Source organism: Pinus tabuliformis, chromosome 3_1 (assembly GCF_031772625.1).
Source record: "Pinus tabuliformis cultivar Carrire ecotype Pingquan chromosome 3_1, CPIR1, whole genome shotgun sequence".
Classification (NCBI taxonomy): domain Eukaryota; kingdom Viridiplantae; phylum Streptophyta; class Pinopsida; order Pinales; family Pinaceae; genus Pinus; species Pinus tabuliformis.
This window is the reverse complement of record NC_142301.1, coordinates 701,177,484-701,186,432: the sequence shown is the minus strand read 5'-3', so window position 1 is coordinate 701,186,432 and position 8,949 is coordinate 701,177,484. Positions and strand designations below refer to the sequence as shown.

At 36.1% G+C, this 8,949-nt stretch overlaps 1 pseudogene; it reads left to right on the top strand.

Moving 5' to 3' along the window:
* The first annotated feature begins 389 nt into the window (after nt 1-389).
* On the top strand, nt 390-2,567 carry LOC149189069 (laccase-12-like; annotated as a pseudogene).
* Nucleotides 2,568-8,949: the final 6,382 nt, after the last annotated feature.

The following is an 8,949-nucleotide window of genomic DNA, read 5'->3' as shown; positions in this document are numbered from 1 at the left end:
TCAAATGCTTGCATATCACCTCTTCTTCAGTCACCGTTGATGTCAACTACTTTGTATTTTGATCGTTCAATGTCAAGTACGAAGTTTGTATCTTGATCATTCTGAAACTCAAATCAATGCCTAACTTTACCAACTTCAACCTTTTCTAACAAACTCTATCAACTTCAACGTAGACTAATCACTAAACTGATTGCAATTGGTAATTGGGTTGTGTAAATAATTGATCTCCTTACTTTCGTAATCCATGTCTATTTTCTTCTCTCAAATCAGTCGCAGCCAATACATGGTTTCTGAAGTTTGAAGTTGAAGTCGAAATAGTGCAGTATAATAAAACTATTCCGTTTGCTCGTTTATTGGATATACCTAGTGGGTAAGTGAATCAAACTGCAATGGAAGTGTTTAATCAGCATGTCTTGATGGCCGTGTGGCTGACGTTATTAACTGCTATGGCTTCCGCGAAACTAATGACTGAGACATTCGTTGTACGCCTTCTTATCTTCATTATTTTTCACTTATGTATTTTCTCAGTTGGATTCTTGATTGTATCTTGATTTATATATCTTAATTGAATTCAAGTAAGAATTTAAAAATATTTTCAAAGTTTTGTAAAGAGTTTTAAGAATATTTTATGTAATTATGATTTGTTTTATTTATATTAAATAGGCTTCTTTGATCATTAGGCTAATGTTGTGGACGTGGTTAATTATACATTCAGCTCCAATCGACATCAGTAAAGAGGCTATGTGGGACGCACAATATAATAACCGTTAACGGTCAGTTTCCAGGTCCAACTCTCCATGTCACCAACGGGGACACTCTTGTGATCAAAGTGTACAACAACGCCCAATATAACGCTACAATTCACTGGTATGTCTCAATCAGAGAGAACAAGATTTATATATTAAAGCATTTTAGTCAGAGTCATGTCATGGTAAGTGCGCAGAGACGCATTTTACAGTTTTAATTACAGATAATAAGAGAGAAAAAGATTATATGGTATTTGCAGGCACGGAGTGCGCCAATTCCGCACTGGGTGGTCCGATGGGCCTGAATTTATAACCCAGTGCCCCATTCGCCCAGGGGGTAGTTACAATTATAGATTCACCATCACTGGTCGAGAAGGGACTCTATGGTGGCATGCCCACAGTTCATGGCTTCGAGCTACTGTCTATGGAGCCTTAATCATCTCCCCAAGCCCGGTTGCTACTTATCCCTTTCCCATGCCCAATGGCGAGGTTCCCATTCTTCTAGGTATACTGCCACTGGTTCTAATTTTTTAATCTCCAGTTGGCAATATTCAATTATGTTTGATTTTAATGCCAGGCCCTGTTTGCACTCACAGGAGGATGGTGGAATAGGAATCCTATAGGAATCCTATGGATGTTGTGAATTAAGCAACCCAAACAGGAGCTGCCCCCAACGTTTCAGATGCCTTTACTATCAATAGACAGCCAGGAGGCCTATACCACTGTTCAAGTTCAGGTACATTTCTATCCATCTTCTAGACTGAAATTCCTCTACTATTACTAAATTGAATGACAAATTAATTCGTTTTTTTCTAGAGATCTGGGCTAATGGAAAAGCATGGATGTAGATACCATTCGTGTCTCGGTGAAGAGTGGGGAAACTAACCTTCTACGGGTTATCAATTCTGCACTCAATACCGACCTATTCTTCACGGTGGGTAGCCACACACAGTCGTGGCTGTGGATGCTTTGTATACGAAGCCTTTCCAGACGACTTTTCTGATGCTCGGCCCCAGGCAGACAACAGACGAACTTGTCACTGCTGATCAATCTACAGGTAGATATTACATGGCTGCTCGAGCATATTCCAGTGGCCAAGGAGTTCCCTTCGATAACACCACTACCGTTGCCATTTTAGAATACGAGGGAAGTTCTAGCAGTACATCAGTTCCAACTGTGCCTAATCTTCCAGCTTATAACGACACCCAGACTGCCACTAAGTTCGCCAATGCTCTCAGAAGCTTGGCCTCACACGACCACCCTGTCTTTGTTCCTTAGAGTGTGGACCAGAATCTGTTCTACACCATCGGTCTAGGATTGATTAAATGTCCAGGACAGTCTTGTGGAGGTCCCAACGGATCAAGATTTGCGGCGAGTATGAATAACGTATCCTTTGTCCTCCCAACGACTACTTCAATTCTTCAAGCTCAACATTTTGGAATGAAAGGAGTGTTCTCTGGGGACTTCCCGGACAACCCTCTCGTGCAATTTGATTATACTACACAGAGCGTAAGCAGAGGCCTCTGGTCCCCGGTGAAAGGAACAAGAGTAAAAGTTCTAAACTATAACACGACGGTGCAAGTAATTCTCCAGGGAACAAACATCTTTGCGGGTGAAAGCCATCCTATCCATCTCCATGGGTATGACTTTTACATTGTGGGATCAGGGTTTGGTAATTATAATCCAAAAACAGATCCTCAGAAGTTCAACCTGGTCGATCCTCCTATGCGCAACACTGTGAATGTTTCGGTCAAAGGCTGGGCTGCGCAGATGATACCCTGGAACTCCGACGTAAAATACTCCGGCATAAAACTGGTGTGAAAGGTGACGTAAAATCTGTGCACAGATGTCAAGCAGGACTATAGCCAGATGTGGATTAGGAAACCATGCCAAATGTCAATAGGAGAATGAAAGTGTTGACAAAGAGTTGATGCATAGGAAGGCCTATCGGCTTATTTATAAAAATCAAAAGATATACGGAATTATATATAAAGAATAAAAGTAAATTTGATAAAAAAATAAAAATAACATAATTTTTTTTTTGCTATGAGTGGTCATCGAATTTATACCAGATTTATAATAATTATAAAAATAAAAAGATATAGAGAATTAAATGTAAAGAGTAAGAGTGAATTTGAAAAACAAAATAGAAATAACATAATTTTATTTGTTATAAGTGGTCATCGAATTTATACCTTACAACAAAAATTCAAATTTCATTTTCCATTAATAAGTCGCAAGACACAAACTTCAGCTATATTTTGTAGTTTTAACAGATTTCTCACTCCATCGCACAGAAAGGCACCTTAGATTTTATAGTTTTAAGATATCTCTCCCTCCATCCATCTGACAATAGTTTTAACCATAGCAAATCATTTGCGTCTCACTCTCTCCACTTATATCTCCCCACAACAATTCGACTTTTTAAAAAATCGACAGATCCAAGATGCAGGTGCGATTGCACAGGAATGTCTACACTCTATACACTCCCAGCACATTGATGCGGCCATTATAAAAGTGGACCTTAAAAAATCTTTGGACTGCTTAGATTGGGGCTATCTGCATCTGGTTCTACACAAAGTGGGTATATCATCCGCCTGCGTTTCAAACGTACAATTTGCCGTTATTATTAATGGATACCCGACAACATTCTTCAAGGATGGGAGGGGACTTCGTCAGGGCTACTCTCTTTCCCCACTTCTCTTTATCTTGGCATTGGATGGCCTGAGTCTCCATATATCTAAAGCAGCTGATGATGGACATTTTCTACCTCTCCAGTTTGGCAGATTCATTCAGATCTCCCACAGCTTCTTCGTCGATGATGTGCTCATTATGGGTATGCTCAACAAGTTTGCTTGGTTTCACCTCTTCAACATTTTCATTAAATTCGGAAATGCTACTAGACTTATGATGAATCAAAGTAAATCGTCTATTATACATGCAAATGGAAATAGGGATATTTTTTATTACATTGCTAACCTATTTGGGATTGCCTTTGAGAATATGTCTAGTGGAATTAAATATCTTGGCTTCCACATTAAGACTTGTAATTACAGAATTCTAGACTAGAAATGGCTTATTGACATATTTTATAGGAAAATTTCGAGTTAGGAATTCCACTGCATTTCAATGGGCGGACGATTCATCCTCACTTAGGGCATGATTACCCAGATGGGTGTGTATTGGGCACATTTATTCCAACTGCCAATATCCATCATCAAGAGGTTGAACCAAATTATTGCACACTTCATCTGGTCTGGGACGAGGCAGCGACAAAAAATCCACCTTTCTAAACTTGACCATATCTCCTTGCCGAAGAAGTAGGGTGGTTGGGGTATTCTGCACTTAAAAAGATTTGGACATGCCCTCTTGCTCAAATATTTATGGCGCAGAATCTTCGGTGAAGGCATTTGGAGCCAAATTATCAAACATAAATATCTGAAAGACATAGACTACAAGGTCTGGTTGCGCAGAGGGCACATCGGCTGTAACTCTGGTTCGGCAGTGTGGCACAGTTTCATGAAAATATATCACCTATTTGTCCCTTTGCTATCTTGGAGACTGGGCATGGGTCATCACATTTCCATAGGGTGGGATTGCATATGGGTACTAGAGGACATCGATACTCTCTCATTTTCTATCTAAATGCTTTGGGTATTTTCTTTTGGCAAGAAGTCATTTCGACTTGGCAACAAAACTGTCCCATTTGGAAGCGTTCTGCAGCGCTGGGTCTATAAAGACAGGTTGCTTTGGATTGGGATTTTATTTGTTCATAACTCCAACGAATAGGTATTCATAGAGACACAGCTAGAGACACCATCATTTGGAGCGGTAAGATGAAGACTGACAATATTCAGGTGGTAGACACATACAATCGACTTTGTTGTTTAGAAACCAACCAGACCACGGTTTGTTGGTTTTCAAAATTCTGGAGTCCTCATATTCCTACCAAAAAATCTATCTTCCTCTGGTTAGTCTGGAGAAACAAAACCCTGACCTAGGCAAATCTACAAAAAAGGAATTGGTCCTAGTTTTTGTGTCTTAAGCAAAAATGCGGAAGAGGAAAATCTACCTCTGTTCCTTACCTGCTCTGAGGTTACTAGAATTTGGAATTCTTTGGATGTCATATTCTGATTACAGCTCCCATTGTTTACTGATATTCCTGCATATCTTAAATGGTGTAGTTCGCAGCAAGACACCAGGTGCTACATTCCTCCCACAGTTCTTTGGGAGATTTGGCGATGGAGGAACAATATCATATTCAATGAGCATCGAGATTGTTGGGCAGTGGTGATGGAAAACATTCGTAGCATTATTTCGATTGACATACAGGCTGACACATCCACTAAAATGCCCAAATTCCCCAAATCTGGCCTGCAGATCTCCTTCCCTGCGATTTTCTTTGATGAAGCATCACAAGATAGCAGATGTGGATGTGGATTCATTATCCCATTCTCACCAGAGATGACATATATGGTACACTGGGGGGCAGGAAAGGGCACCAACACAAAGGCTGAGGCAATGGCGCTATGAGGACTCCTCTGGTTCACACAATATCTGGACATTCCTTCTATACACATTTATAGGGACTCTAAGGTTATCATTGACTACGTCTATGGGAAAGCCAACATCAACAAATCTTCACTACAGGGCTGGTTACATCAAATCTCTACATTTTGGCACCCTCTCCTACACTCCTCCATTCAGCATATCAACAGGGACTTCAATGTGGAAGCGGACTGCCTCTCCAAAAGGGGCATCATGGAACCCCTGGACGGTTTCCACATAGAGATAAAGATGAAGGAGTCAAGGCTTGAGACTGAGATAATGCCTATACCAGGATAACTCCAACAGAACATACTCTATTTTGACTACGAATTGAATATTCTACTTATCTTTTTATTTTACTTGTTTTCCTAAATACACATATGTATGTCGACATGCTAGAATATGCTATGTTGAACATCTAGGAATTAACATAACACCTCCAGAATTAGTGAAAAATTTATATGTATCTTAGTGTGGTTTTAAGATTCATTTTGATGCATGTGGGCTGAACTGCTCGAATTATAAAACTCTGATCCACTCCATTGTGCAGCAAATTTTGCAACATACGTAATATCAATATATGATAACTACACCGCTTTTTCCATATGAAAAAAATTACAATCTCTACCTTCTGCCAACTAGAAAATTGGGAACAAAACTTATTACATGTATGCATTTACATTTTACAACCAAAATGAGGAACATAAAATTAGTGTACATTTGCATCCCCATTATTTCTTGTCACTGTTATTTTACATCTGTCAACTTCATAGTATTAAATTAGGATTATTTTCTAGCACTTCTTCTATAAATCTTTTAGCGTTTATTAGGCTTTATACTTATCAATTACACTTCAATAAAAAAGCTGAAATGTTAATGAACTGCATAAACACACATAACTTCCAAGAGCAAGACGGCCAATATAATAACAAAAGTAAGCATACACCCTGATCGAGGTTAGACTGTATCACCTCCCCTTCTTAGAACAACACATTATCAAACTTGGTCATTTGCAATAATGCTATGTGTTTTATACCACATTCAAATTTGCACTCTAAATCTGCTTGAAGGCTATATTGCCTCTCTTCAGTTAGAAGAAAGCATTCTCAAATTTGGTAATTTGAAAGTCTGATTTAGGGTTAGCAAAGGTAATTTACCTATAGAAAATGATAACCCTTCTTGCAAAGATAGTTATCTAGGAAATTTCTTATACATTTTCCCATACTCGGAATCCGCCCAAAGAAAAAGAAAGACATTATGTGGTCAAACCCTCAAGAACAGCCATAATCATTTGACAAAAATGAAAAAGGAGTGAGTGTTACCCTGTTGGGTTAGCTAGTATGCACCGGGGAAGCGATTGGGGTTAAACGTAATTTAAGCCACATAAACGTCGAGGAGGTCAGAGGAGCGGAGAGTATGGAGTTGTCTCGGCACCAACACATTGAAAAAAAGTAAAAACTCTGAACCCTCAACTTACACGAGGTATCCAATGAAGCATGCATATTGATGCTTTGGTCACAATTAGCATGGCACATCGTGATTAAGATAAAACTAGGGGTTATTTTTTTCAAATGAAAAAACTTATAAATGCATATTCAAATGAAAATAAAATTGTGTTTTGTATTGCCTCTTCGGCAGAGGCAAACCTACTCTTTCTTTTAAACCTTAGAAAAATCACAAAATAAGCCTCAACTCAACTCATTAAGACAGGTCCCATTTAACATCATAACAGACTACAAGGTTTTATTCACACTTTTTCCTTAAACAGCTGGAAGCAAAAAGCAACCTGTAATAAACAACTCCTCCTTCTGTGGATCAGATAATGAACTTACATCATTTGAAGAAGGATCATGTGATTGTTGGAATTCTAGTTCTACATTTTACTTTAGCGATGCATACTGCAGAAACCTGTAATCCCTGTTTGGAGAGTAAATCAGCTTAATGATTTCGCTCCCTGGACATGGAGATGTGCGATGCATACTGCAGCGACTTGTCAACCTGTAATCCCTGTTTGGAGAGTAAATCAGCTTGATGATTTCGCTCCCTGGACATGGAGATGTGTGCAAAGAAAATGTAGAATTTATCACCATTATCACCATTTTATTGTATTGCTTAAACACAAGTTTCTAGAGTAAGGTTTGAAGCATAGTTACCAAATTGGAATTTAAATTTCCCAATATAAAAACTTTAATAAAAAAATTTAATTTTAAAAAAATTATATATTATACATTTTAAAAAAAAAAATTGTAAGAGCAATACTTTTACTTTTTTTTTTTGAATTTATTTTGAATTAAAAATTGAAAAATATTTAAAAACCCAGAAAATCAATCACTCGTTTTAAAATTAGCACCATATTATAAATTAGTACACTCTCACATATTCTTCACACTGTCACAGATCTTTCCCTTTCCTGCTTTCTAAACTTTTAGACCTTGCAAAAATGAGATTGGAAAATGGTAAACTTTGGGATTCCACTATGATTTTCTATTTTCTTTCTTTCTACATGGACTTCATCCCACGACCATCTATTTGTGTAGATATTGTCATTCTCTTCCTATGTTTGGGAATAAATAATCTTCCATTGGATTAACCCCCAAAATTTTGAGAATTATTTTATCAATTACTCTCAAAATTCTCAATAATCTTTCAGTCTGGATAAATCCCCAAAATTTTGAAAAATATTTTATCATTTACTCTCAAAATTTTGAATAATATTTCATCAATTAATTAATTAATTTTTGTATTTTTTATATCACTTTAATTTAAATAGGGAATTGAATGAGTAACTTTACATAAAAATACATTAACAAAACATTTAATCACTATATCTATGTAAGACCTAATAAACTAATAATATGAAATGAGTGAAATCAGATATTCGGACACCCGATTTTTGGCGTCGCAAAAGCATCTCAGGTATTCGAACACCCGATATCAATGGTTTTCGAATTCTAGAGGTGATCTAAATGTAGACGAGCGTATTGGGTCAAGGTTTTGGAATTTTGGTCCAATAAGTTGACGGCTACGAAAGACGAAAAGCAAGGTTGGTTGAGTGCAGGTCGGTGAGAAAATATTCCAAAATCCATTGCAATAAATTCTCTGGCATCGTCATGACACTGTAGGCATGTCATGTCAAAATTCTAGTTTAGTTTATTCATCACAAATCATAAATAAGTTTTTATATTTAGTAATAATTTTTTTAGATTATTTATTTTTTAATAAAATAAATTTATAATAATTAATTAATTTTTTTTGATAATAGATGAGGTTTTATTGAAAACTTATGTTTTAAAGAATATTAAAATAGTATTTTTAAGAACATTTTATTTATTTTGAATTAAAGTTTATATTTTAAAATAATTTATATTTTAGTTTTTCTTAATAAAATATTTAATTTAATATTTATTTTTGTCAAAATTTTAATAAAAGTAATAAAATTTATTTAAAAATTTAAAAATTAATTAATTGAAAACTATTTTTTAATTAAAAATAAAAATGATATAAACAAATATAAAAATATAATTATTATATTTTTTTAAATAATATTTTTTTTAAGAACGATTAAAATCATTATAAATTTTAAGTTTAATATTATAGTATTAAAAAGAAAATCTAAAAACGAATGCTTGATCAACTATTATAAGTTTTTGTTATA